Below are 14,054 nucleotides of genomic sequence, written 5' to 3' on the forward strand. Positions count from 1 at the left end.
AAGCACGACAGCTAGTTATCTCTATAGTTCCAATTTAAGCAATATCCCCATAGACTTAAATCTCTCTTCGGAATCAGCACCAAAAACATTTAGGCTTGTGTGCATTCTAGATTTCCAGCCTTTTAACGCCACTGGACAGAGATACAGAAAGACACCTGTCTTTTGGCTCCCATACAGCAGCCTCCAGAAAAAGATCTATCATCAAACAGCAGAACGTCAAAGAAAGACACTTATTTTCTGACAGATCCCAGTCTCCAAATTCAGAAAGACAAAGAGACAGACAGAGAGCTACTTCTCTCTAAAGATCCCAAGGAGCAACTGAGCTTGGTCTTTCTGTGAGCGTAGCCCTGCCCAGTCACATGCTTTTCCCATCAATCAACCTAATCAAACCCTACTCTGAAAAATCCCTGGGGAAAATACAAAATAACAACGCTGCATTAGCCCAGGTTAAAAGAAATATTGCATCAATTATGCTGCTGCAGCATCAAGAGGGGCTGTCAGGTACAAAGTGGCACCAGTAAATAGAAAAAACTAAAAACATCCTGCACAAGAAACATGACACAAATACATTTCTTAAAGACACAGTATCATCGCAAGATTATTGGTTTTTTAAAAAATCTATTACTCTAGGATTTGTACATTCAACATATGGTAAAAAGGAAACAAGGGTGATCAGACAAGGAAGGTGGGAGAGGGGGATGGAGGTGGGTGTGTGGAGAGAAAGAGAGAGAGAAAGATAGAATTGGAAGTAAAGTCTCTGTCTATAAACACACCAGCCACGGCAAGCTAGAAGCTGGATGAAGGTTAATATGGAAATTATGCAGAGAACGAGAGGAAAAACAGCAAGGATTTCTTGAGCTTTCAGATTGTGCAGGTATCCTTTGAGGCGGAGGGTAGTTAAACAGTCTAGTCCATTTAAGATTTCAATGGAAAAAGAGAATCAGATAAATAATTGCATTTTGAATTTAAAAATACATTAAAAGAAAATTAAATTCTTGAGGGACCAGCACCAGAGGAGATTCGCAGAATCGTGTTTCCGTTGGTGTAAGTATTTTTTTCACCTGTTGTAAATCATTTGGGTTTTCAACAGCATCAAGATCACAGGCCTAAAAAGGTTAAGAGATTTTACTCTGCTCTTTTTAATGAAGGTTAATGTAACAAAACAGTGACACTGTCCATCTGCACGCAATAGATATATTAAATAGGAACCAAGAGGAAATATTAGAGAGGAATAACAGGATGCACAAAATACTGGGAGGGTCAGAAAGCACTGGTATGGAGAATAGTAAGTTCATAGGTGCGGTTGGAGTAAGGGAGAAAGTAATGATGTCTAAATCAGGGTTACTGTGCATCTATGTGAATGCATGAATTATGGTAAATAAAATTGGGGAGTTACAGGTGCAGATTGCCATGCGGAAATATGATTTTGTGGTGATAACAGAAACTTCCAGGAAGGGCAGGATGGGATGTTAAACATTCCTGGGTACAAGGTGTTCAAAAAAGATAGGAAAGGAAGAAAAAGAAGGGCGGCAATATTGGTTAAGTCGAGCATTGCAGTTCTGGAGAAAGAGGATGTCCCAGAGGATTCAAGGACAGAATCAATTTGGCTAGAGCGAGGGAACAAAAAACGGTGCAATTACATTGTTTGGTGTAGTCTATAGACTGCCAACTAGTGAGAAAGATGTAGAAAAACAAATCTTTAGGGAAATTACAGAGAGATGGAAACATTAGAGTAGTTTTAATGGGGGCTAATCACCCGCATGTCGACTGGGACAGTGGTAATGTAAAAAGGGAAGAGCGTCAAAAATTTCTAGATACATGTTTAAGAAACCTTTTCATAGCAGAATGTGTCCGGTCCAAGGAGAAAAGATGCACTGCTGAACCTGGTTCTTGGAAATGAGGTTGGCCAAGTAGATCAAGTATCAGTGGGGGAACATTGAGGAGACAGTGATCACTGTATCGTAAGGGTTAGGATGATGACTGAAAAGGAAAATAGACAATCTGGAGTAAAAGTAATGAACGGGGGAGAGCTGACTGCTATTGGGTAAGAACAGAGCTGGGCTGGTTAGATTGGCATGAAATGTTGGTGGGAAAAACTTTAGCTGATCAATGGGTACCTTCAAAACAGAAATGGCAGATATGTTCCGTTAAAATGGAAAGGGAGGGGAAACAAATCCAGAGCTCTCTGGAGGAAAAAGGGAGATAGAAATTAAGATATGGAAGAAAAAGCGTGCTTATGACCGGTGTCAGGAAGAAAATACAGTTGAGAATTAAGAGTAATTCAAAAGGTTCAGAGGGGAGGTGAAAAAGCACATTAGAAAAGTGAACAGTGATTATGAGAAAAGACTGGCAACCAACATAAAGGGGAATGCCAAAGCCTTCCGTAGGCATACAAATAGCAAAAGACTGGTAAAAGGAGTAGGTCTGATTAGGGACTTAAAAGAAAATTTACACATGGAGGCAGGGGGCACAGCTGAGGTGTTAAATGCATTTGTCTTTACCAAGGAGGTAAATACTACCCAGGACATGGTGATGGATGAGGAATCTCTATCCCTAAAGAAACAGAAAATGCTGGAAAATCTCAGCAGGTCTGACAGCATCTGTGGAGAGAGAACAGAGCTATAGTGTCGAGTCTGGATGATCCTTCGTGAAATTTGATAAGGCACCAGGACCAGATGAGATACATCTAAGGATATTAAGGAAGAAAGAATGGAAATTGCAGGGGCGCTGGCCTTAATCTTCCAGTCTCCTCTAGACTCAACGGACCTGCCAGAGGACTGGAGAATTACGCCCTTGTTCAAAAAAGGATTGTAAGGATAGCCTCAGCAGTTACATGCCAGTCAGTTTAACATCAGTGGTGGGCAAACTTCTAGAAAGAATTATTCAGGATAGAATTAGTTAGTCACATGGAAAAACGTGGGTCAATTAGGAAGAGCCAACATGGATTTCTGAAGGGGAAATTGTTTTTTAACTAATTTTCTGGAGTTTTTTGAAGAGGTAACAGAAAAGGTTGATGAGGGTAATGCTGTTGATATGGTGCATATGGACTTTCAGAAGACATTCAATAGTGTCATACAATGGACTTCTGAGAAAACTTATAGCTCCTGGAATAAAAGAGACAGTAGGAACCCAGATAGAAAATTGGCTGAATAATAGTATTCTGGGCTTAATTGATAGGGGCACAGAGTATACGAGCAAGGAGGTTACACTGAACTTATATAGAATAAAAGCAAATTACTGCGGATGCTGGAATCTGAAACCAAAAGAGAAAATGCTGGAAAACCTCAGCAGGTCTGGCAAGCATCTGGGAGGAGAGAAAAGAGCTGACGTTTTGAGTCCAGATGACCCTTTGACCCAAAGCTTTTGACAAAGGATCATCTAGACTCGAAACGTTCGCTCTTTTCTCTCCTTACAGATGCTGCCTGACCTGCTTAGATTTTCCAGCATGTTCTCTTTTCGGAACGTATATAGAACACTAGTTAGGCCTTCTGACAGCACACCACCACCGCGGCTTTTACAGCAGCGAGGGGTACATTCAATGGAAAACCCCGTTGACAACAACAGGAGCAGAAGATTTATTTATTAGTGTCACACGTAAGCTTACATTACCATTGCAATGAAATTACTGTGAAAATCCTCTAGTCGCACTCCGGCGCCTGTTCGGGTACACTTAGGGAGAATTTAGCATGACCAATGCACCTAACCAGCACAGTCTTTTGGATTGTGGGAGGAAGCCGGAGCACCTGGAGGAAACCCATGCAGACACAGGGAGAATGTGCAGAATCCACACAGTGACCCAAGCCGGGAATCAAACCCAGGTCCCTGGCGCTGTAAGGCAGCAGTGCTAACCACTGTGTCACCGTGCCATGCTGCTGCTAAATGGCTAACCCTGTTTGGTGATAGGTTTAAAATACTGGACAATCTTATGGCACCAAAAAGTCTCACTTCAGTTTTCAAAAACGATACAGCATCACAACAGATTGTGCTTACATACAGGTTTAAATCATGAAGTGAAATTATTACACAAACATCACAACTGAATAGGAAAATTATATATTGACAACAAAACATCTTTTATCTAAAGCAATGACTAGACAGAATAATAAAGGATTGCAACCCTACGAGCTTTGGGAATATTATCTTTGTTTCTCTTAATTCTCACATTCTGGCTCCTAGGATATTTCACCTCATTCCGAATGGAGAAAAATCTTTCGCAGATCCTGCAAACGAGATTGTGAAAACTAGATAATCAATACAAACTGCCGAAATCACAAGGTCTGTCGGAGTGTCTGAAAATTGTGCATTGCTCAAGCCTGTTATTGGAGAAACTTCACAAGGTTGTGTCAGGGTAGGCTTGATACAAGACTTTTAGCTGGCTTCTAATTTTCCCCAAAGCACCAATACTTGAGTTTTAAAGAGCTGGTGATTAATCAAACTGCATCATTCAAGGCACCATCATTCATAGGAATGTCCCTACCAAATGAATTACTGATCCCGTCACCGGCCATTGGTGGTCCATCTCCCGCTGCCACGAAACACATAGCACATTGCTCAGTAAATCCCATCCAATGTGAGATATCTTTTCACGCGAGTGGGTTCGGGTCTGGAATGCACTGACTGGAAGTGTGGAGGAGACAGATCCAACGAGGCAGTCAAAAGGACTTTAGGTGATTACTTGAATAGAAACAATGTGCAGGGGCACAGGGAAAAGGCACTAAGTCATAATGCTCATTTGGAGAACTGGTGCAGAATGGCCTCCTTCTATGCTGTAACAATTCTGTGATTCAGTGAAATTTAACAACTCTGTGCCATTCCTAATGACCTTTTTTTTGAGTTGTAGCATTTTAATTTGGCCATTTTTGCAGCTCCTAACATTAGAATGAGCTTCTGGTCTACAATATTAATATCTTAATTTCTTTGGGAAAGTTAAAATAATACTTTGCCACAGCAATATGTTGCTGTATGAGTAATGGTATTCATTAAAAAGCACCAATACTTTTAATTGTTGCATTTTTAATCCTTTTGACTTTCCTGACAAGCCATTTCTAACAGTGTTGAACAAGGGATATACTTGTTTCATAGGACTTTATGTCTATAGAAAACCCACACATACTATTTGCTACTTGCATTTCCAATCCAATTGCCATCCCACAGTAAAGATGGAGGTCCTCAGCTCATTGGTAGTCAGAGTGCTTCCTTTCTGTGGAGGTAAACCTGTCAGTGAAGCAGGCGCCACAGTACATTCAGGAGGTCGTACAAAATACTGGTCACTGGGATCCCACTTAATCTGAGCAGCAGATTTATTCACCTTTACCAAAGTGAAACTGCATCTCCAGCCTTGGGAAAACTCATGTTGGATACACATGGGGCTGATAGTGGACTTAGTCAGGGCTGTAAAACTGGAGGAATTGTTTCAGCTTCCCTTTATAACCGCACGTCACGTCTCCTGAAAGGAAGCGGAGTGTATAATGGGTGATTCAGTGCAACTCTGTCCAAACCCTTCAAAGGGCGGCACGGTAGCACAGTGCTTAGCACTGCTGCTTCACAGCTCCAGGGACCTGGGTTCAAATCCCGGCTTGGGTCACTGTCTGTGTGGAGTTTGCACATTCTCCCTGTGTCTGCGTGGGTTTCCTCCGGGTGCTCCGGTTTCCTCCCACAGTCCAAAGATGTGTGGGCTAGCTTGATTGGCCATTCTAAATTGCCCCTTAGTGTCCCGGGATGCATAGTTTAGAGGGGTTAGTGGGTGGATATGTGGATAGGGCCTGGGTGGGACTGTGGTTGGTGCAGACTCGATGGGCCGAATGGCCTCTTTCTGCACTGTAGGATTCTATGATCTATGAAACTCTTCTCTCATCCTTAATAACAAAAGCAGTCCTTATCCAGTCGACCTTTGGGGAGCCACTTCTTAAAAAAAAGACAATGTTGTGAAATGTAACAAAAAAGAAGTGTAATGATATCCAGTGTAACCTGTTGCAGTCCAAATCATGGAAATAGTTATGTAGTCAAAAATACATTTATCTGGTCCATTGATGCAATCCCCAAGGCTTCCACGCAGCTGAAGTTGAGGTTGCTGTGTACTGAAATGATCTGCTGGATAAATGCAAGTTCTTCCTTTCAGAATTTGATTTCTGGTGATGTGCTTGCCAAGCTGGTTTTTCTGTGGCTGTGTGCGGGATGGTGCTGTCTCATCCTCTGTCCCTCATGCTGATTGGTCTGTAAAGGTCATCTAACAATGCATTTCATTTACGTATGAAAAATAAATGAGCACGTTATGATGTATGAAGTGATCTGCAGGTGTGAGTGTACTGCTGAGGGCTTCCTTTTGAAGCTCTCATGTTATCCTCCCTTGAAGTTGTTAAGACCTGTTGAACGCAATCTATTGGGGAACCTGCTGAGACAAGACTGTACATTCAGTGCTCAAGTATGTCATTGCTCCAGGATCCCTCTCTCCCAATCTTGTCGCTCCTCCATAGACAGAATTGATGATTGGAGGAGCAATAAGGGCAGGAGAGAGGGAATCTGTGATTGGATGAGCTGAAACAGTTACTCTGGCCATCATGCAGGACCATTCAGCTGTGCTGAAGGATTTTTGACATCTTGCCAAGGCCAAGAAGAAGCAGAAAATTAAAAAAACAGGAGCAAATCGCCGCCATTAATAAGGCTGGAGCAGGCCTGGCAGAGCAGTTAACAAGGCTGGACCTGGCTATTGACCAATTTGCAGCACAATCACTTCCAGGAAAATGAAATTTAGTGACATTGACTTACCTTGAGAAAGGTGTGAGCGAGTGAAGTGTCAGTGTCCAGGGTAGCTCAGACAGCAATAACTGAATGGGATTGTCCTGTCCCATCCCATCTCCTCCCTCTCCAACAATAAAACAAGACAAGCTGCAGCATTGAGACATTTTTCTTTTCTATATAGAACAGGTAGTCAAAATTTGGGTTACAAGTATTGCATCTTCCCCCAAATTGAATTTACTGTCACCATCCATCCATATTGCAATGTGCAGAACATACTAATGAGGCAGTCATCGAAATCAGTGTTCTCGTCTGCACAACGTCATAAATAACTCATGGGATATTTTCCTGTCAAATTAAAATCGTCGCACAATGTTGTTAAACTAAAATTTGTACTCTCTGGTTTGTTTAATAATCACTGAGATCACCAAGGGGGCATACACAATTGCATTATACCATTGCTGTTCTTGAGATTAATGTCATGCTACATAAGTATCAGATGATATTTGTAACCAGATGTCAATAATGGGAGTTATCATTTTACTCAGACCTCTCTGAGATGGTTTGCTGAATCTTGTAAGGGATCAAAATAGGGTGAAGGTTAAAGGGCAGGGAAGGGATAAGGGGCCCAGAAACTGGAGAAGCACACAGTCAAATGATTTATCTTCTTGGCCCTATCCATATTCGCTATAATTATCAAGAATGGCAATTCTCTAACCCAGAGCATGTGACTGCTTAGTCATCGAGTCCATGCAAAAGAGAGATCAATTGTTTTTTTTAACAAGGGGAATTAAACAGTGATAGTGTCAGATAAGTGGACTTGAGGTACATGGTCAACCATTATCCTGTTGAATGACAGGGAAGGCCCAAAGAGCTAAATGGCCTACTTTTGCTCACATTTCTCATGCAAGAGTGCGAGAAAGAGGAAAAAAATCAATATAGGACAGGCAATACACAGTGATGGAACGAATTGGAACAGCTAAGAACAAAATAGTCACTGGGAAAGACAGATTTTCTCCCTGTATAATAACAGTGAAATCAATGAGTTTATGTAACAATTTCCTTTTTATGTTTGGTCACTAAATAGACAATTAATTACTATTTTTTGCCTAGTTGGCTGATAGTTCTCAACTAACCTTTTTTGGATAAAAACCTACATTCCTCTTTTTGCTATTTCTTGCAACAGCTTAAACTGGTAGATTTATGAAAATGCAGTATTCTGATTAGATGTGTAGAGCCTTTTGTACTGTCAGAGCCAATAATCCAATTGCTAGATTGAATATTATGAATCTAAGAATGAGGTTTCTAATTCCAGATTCATTTGCTACAAGGTAGGGATGAAATGTTGAATAAGTTATTAGACTGTGGTACAAAGATCTGTCAATTGGTTATTTTTACCCGTAGCTGAAAGAAGTTCTGATCCAAATATAATTCAGATCTAGCACAATTCATCCCAACAGGCTGGTCATGTACTCATCAGGATTACTACATACTCAATTATCAAGATTCATTTCCCATCTAGCTTCCAGGTCAAAGGAAGATCAGTAGAAAGGATTATCAATTAATACCCATTCTATAAGTTTTCAATTCTGTAAAGAAAAATTTACCATACTTTATAGTCAGATTTTTAAGTTACTAATCTTCTTCAAATACTTTGCGAACTATGAAAAATATTGCATATGCATGCACTTTCTATTGTCATGATTTTTGGCAATGATTTTGCTAACATTTGTAAAGTTAAAATGCTATGCAAGCAATTTTCCTACATCAGGCTTTGGCCTTAAGATAGTAGCATGGCCCAAGTTGCCCAAATTAAGTCAGCATTTTTCTCTCTCATCACACCTTCTCACCTCCCCTTCCTCTACCCACCCCTAACTGCTCTCCTCATCCCTCCCAAAGAGAATCAGGTAAATTATTTTAAATTATTTCCAAATATTAAATTTCACATTTCCAGCAATTAAACTCCTGCCCTGTTGCAGTGTTCCAGAGCTCTCCCTGTATGTGGGTATTATAAAATTCCCTTTTTCTCTCTGGTGCCTGCTATTCACTTTCATTTTGCCCGTTTCTCCTCCAGTCCCTGATCCCTTTGTGATGCACGACAGGGCTCACTCACTCTCCTCCATGAAGTTATTACCTTCACCAGTTTCTCAGCTCTGTCCAATCTGTACTTTACAAATGTCCTTAACATATGGTGCTTTGGTCGATTTGGCCTTTAGTTTCCTTCTTAACATGCCTTGAACCACGAGTAAATCTGTGATCTTCAAATCTTATCCCCTTCTGTTGTGGACTTTGGTGTAGCTTTTTATTTGATCCCAACTCTACCCTTCAAGTAACCAGACCAAGTCACAGAGTTCTCTTCAACAGCAATTTTAATTGCAAGCTTTAGCAAGGATGCTGGAAAGCTACAGTTCACGTTCTATAGCTAGCCAGAGTGAAGTATTCAGAGATACATAAGCAATTATGGTTTTCAAATTAGATTACAAGTAATTAGCATATACCAATCACGATCACTTTAGGCTTGCTTCATTTTAATATCCAATCAGCGTGAAGACTTAACACATTGGTGTTTTTTTTTAAACAAGTTATCATGGTCCAGCTCATTCCTGTGTCTCTGGATCACACTTTTTTTTCTAGTTACAGATATTTGATTTAATGCGTTTTGCCCAGACTAATAGCCTTGGTGGGTGACCTAATTCAAGCTGGTGAAGTGTGGCAATAGATTGTTCCTTGCCTTGTACTTCCTTTTCTAAGAATACTGAAAATGCTTTCCATTTTTCTTGGCTTTCTTTTGAGTGGCAGGAGATCCAGACATCCTCCTTGTAACACAACTTAATAAGATTTCCTCTTAATTTCAAAATTAATAGCTTTCTGAATTGATTTTTAAATTTATGAATTAATGCATAAATTAAGGAATTAATTGAAAGATTAATTTGCAAATTTATTAACTCACTTCCAAATAATTTATTTTATATTGTTGAATGTTAACTGAGAAAATACATCATATTTCAGCACTTATCCCTTCACAAGGCAGGGTAAAATAGTGTATAAAATGATAATTTAGTTAAATTGCCAACTAAGAGAGAATATTCCAACAGCACCAAAAAAAAACCGATTAAAGCTATTCCTCTCTGACAGAATGCAATTTCTATGAATATAAAATTCAGCAATTCTTAATATAAATGAATCTTGAGAAAATGATGGCTGGTATTCAGTTAATGTTTGGCTGTATTAACATATAAATTCAGTTAAGCGGATGCTTCACAAGAGATTTTGGAAATAGAGAAAGTAGTTGTTCGAAGGCTGTGATACATAGTGGGCTAATATTGTAAATAAAGGCAAGACTAGAATTCCTACACCTATTCAGTGGAACTGTCAACTGAATTGTAGTTGGTCTCTTCTAATAATGTGAAGTCAGAGATACAATTCAACTGACTAAAGCTCTAGAAGCAGTTTAAGGCATTTATACTTCATAAAAACCATATACTTAAACGTTTGGTAACATGGTACAATCTAAAGTGTTGAGAAATGAGTATTAATTTTCCAATGCTAGAAAATGCAGTATCTCAAATGTTCCAGCTCTTAAATTCAAGCTCCTGGTTGTGGTTCAAATAGTTCCCACTTCAGGTACTTGTGCTATTCAGCATATATAAATCAAAAAAATTACACAAATTATTTATAAAAGTATAAAAGATTTTCTCACTACACCCAGTTTAATAAGAATAGTTCTAAAGGTTTCCCAGAAACTGTAAAAATGTTTTCCAGGGATTTGCACTTCTAAAAATTGAAATGCAACTTGTTTTCAACGCAAACATTTTTACATAAGCAACTTCTTGATTTTTAATCCTTTGTACAAGTGTAAAAAAAGTAACAAGAGGGATGATATTTACTACATTAAAGGCACTATACAAATCCAGACTGTTGACTGAAGCTTGAAAAGGTGACCTGGCAGGAAAATAGATCTCGAATAGGATATCTTCATATGTATAAATTCAATTTCTAGCTGTCATCAATCGCCATACAAAGGGATTACTGCTCTCTTCAATTGTCTCACGTGAAGTAGACACCCGCCTGTCTCAGGTGATGGACTGTGTCCAGGGTGTTAAACTCAGTTATTGTGGCTGTAGAGGCTGACTAAGTGGCAGCTTCTGCAGCTCACACAGATCAACAGCACTGGCTGAAGTCAAATTATGTTTTTGAATCTTCTGCCAGGCTCTCTTTTCTGTCAATTGGCAGTTTATTTTTTGTCATCTGCTTTTTCCCAGCCCTTCCCAACTGCTGGTCTCCAGGCACTCCTGTCAGTAGCCAGGACTTCCCATGCATTGACTCCGATCCCAGTCCACTTGAGAGTCTTGCTTCCAATCATCTTTGTATCACAGATGTTGGTCTCATGCCAATAGCAACCATGCTATTCTGTTCACATGACCCAGCCAATGGAGTCACTGCTGACTCAAGAGGGCAAACATGCTCAGAATCCCTGCACGCTAGTGTACTTCCATTTTTGGCATTGTCACCTGCCAGGAAATCCTCAAAGTTCACCTCAAGGCTGTGGAGGTGAAAGCTTGCTTAAGTGGTCCATGCTCAGCTACTGTAAAGGAGGATGCTGAGAACATAGGCCTAGTACAGGTATTATCTGTTAGATTGCTGTTGGTCCACACTTGCCTTCTCAACTTTAACATGACAGTTCCAGCCTTGGCAATTCAATTCTGATTTTGATATCAAGGTACAGGTTGCTGGTGATCCAAGGTATACAAAGCTGCCAACAACCTCCAGAGTGAGAGTGTCAACGTTGATGGAAGGTGGAGTCTCTACATACTGGCCCTCAACTTTAAAAATTTTTTTATTTATTAGTGTCACAAGTAGGCTTACATTAACAATGCAATGAAGTTACTGTGAAAATCCCCTAGTCACCACACTCCGGCGTCTGTTTGGGTACACTGAGGGAGAATTCAGCATGGCCAATACACCTAACCAGCACATCTTTCAGACTGTGGGAGGAAACCGGAGCACCCAGAGGAAACCCACGCAGACACGAGGAGAATATACAGACTCCACACAGACAACGACCCAATCTGGGAATTGAACCTGAGTCCCTGGCATTGTGAAGCAGCAGTGCTAACCACTGTCACCTTCTTGGATCTTCTTGACACTGATAGTAAAAACTTGTTGCAAAAAGAGACACTCTGTATAGTTCTCTTTCCAATTTCCATAAGAAGCTTTAAACCAAGAAATACAACTTCATATCTAGTGGTCTAGCCCTTACATCCGCAAAAGTGAACAAACGCCCCTCATCGACATTGACAACACCTCCTCCCCCACCTCCCTCTAATTTTAACTTTACTTTTAGGATTATAAAGACTCCAACTGTTTCTGATCACATATTCTGGACTTCGCTGTATTCTTTTGTCCTTCATCTATTATTCTTTAACGATACAATGTCATTAACTAACTCAGTTTTTCCAGGATAATTTCTTAGTTACAGTCAAAACCAGTGAGTCACATTCGTAAGGCAAACCTCAACCAAAACCTGAGTATCACAATGCCTTCATGTAAATCTTTGCTTTCCTATGATAGTCATCTAGAAGGAAATAGCAGCAATACCGTATCATGGTAGCTTTGTACTGAGCATTGTTTTTTCAACAGAATTAGATTCAACTGCTCCACCACAAAAGGTATTAGGGATCAGGGTGATTAAATAATAGTTCTCAAATCATCACTTTTCTTTTTGGTATTGTTATGTATGGTCAGAGTGTTTTATGGAGCCCGTCTGGATCATAAGTTTTGCATCTTGAATTTGGCTAGGATAAGCCCGATATGTTTCACTTCAGGAATGATTCTAATGACCCACTGGGGCCTTTTTATATAGTTAACATGTATAGAAAGAAAATTAGCAAGAACTCTCATCAATTACAAAGAAAAAAAACAAACCACAATAATGTATAACCCTTAACAAGTATACCTAATGTGTTTCAATCAAACCAATCCCAGAGACAAAAGACCCTTTTCACAGGTTTAACACAATAAAGACTAATGCTCACGTGATACTGGACTTGAGACCTTTGGATGAAGTCTGCAGTTCTCTGGATAGACTCAGAATAGTTAAGTCAGAACACCTTCCAAAAAAATGCCAGGGACTCTAGGCAAGCCACCAATAGCCAATTCCCCCTCTTCAGAAAGGCAAGACCTTGCTTTCAGCTAACTAGCAGAATTTCCAAAACCAGGGAGAGACTTTTCAGCTTGAGGCCCCTTCTAAAACTAAAACTCAAACCTGCAGTTCCAAACTGAAAATGAAAAAAAGACTATCACCTGACCTGCCAACTGTTTTTTCTCCCAACAATGCAGTCATAAACATCCAAGTAAAAATAAACAAACCCCTGTTTAAGCAGCAATAAAAAGACTCTTGTAGACAGCCCTACAACAATGAGAAAAACAAACTGAAAAGGTTTGCTTACAACTGCAGAGTATATGACTAAACAAAAACTTCTGAAAGGTACACTAGCGTCACAGTATAGCTACTGTATTCAGCTGTGCGGTGCAGCATAATTTCAATTATCACAACACAAAGCTATTTTTGCTGAATAAAAGTTTATTTATTCGTTACATTCAACACTGTAATTAAGTTACTGTGAAAATTCCCTAGTCGCCACACTCCGACACCTATTCGGGTACAGTGAGGGAGAATTTAGCATGGCCAATGCGCCTAACCTGCACATGTGTCGGATTGTGGGAGGAGACCGAAGCACCCGAGTAAACCCACGCAGACACAGGGAGAATGTGCAAACTCCACACAGACAATGACCCAAGCGGGGAATTGAACCCGGGTCCCTGGTGCTGTGAGGCAGCAGTGATAACCACTGTGCCACCCCAATATTTTAATGTCAAGGATATTTGGGTGATTTAAACAATATTTCCCCAATTACAAAAAAACCCACAAATTGCATGTTAAAGGATACATAGTACTGGAGAAAAAGTACAATAAAACAGAATATTTCTTTAATTTCTAAAAACAAGGTTTTTAAGAGATATTTACCTTCAATCCAGTACGATGACTCCAAAGGATAACTGCAAATTTGCACTAGGTAAAGGATAGTTGTTGCTATTCAGAATAGATTTACAGATTCACCATCAGTTGGACTGCTGATGTTGGGAATGAATCCCTGTTCAGAACCAACATGAAATAATAAAACGCTTGAAATCCCAATAGCAGATCAGCCACCAACTCAGTCAGCCTAACAGCAGCAAAGTGGAAATCAATATTGCCACTTGATGCAAACACGTTGTGTTTTTTTTAAATGCATGATGCTTGGGAGGCTTCATTCAGA

This window comes from Mustelus asterias, chromosome 11 (genome assembly GCF_964213995.1).
Source record: "Mustelus asterias chromosome 11, sMusAst1.hap1.1, whole genome shotgun sequence".
Lineage (NCBI taxonomy): Eukaryota > Metazoa > Chordata > Chondrichthyes > Carcharhiniformes > Triakidae > Mustelus > Mustelus asterias.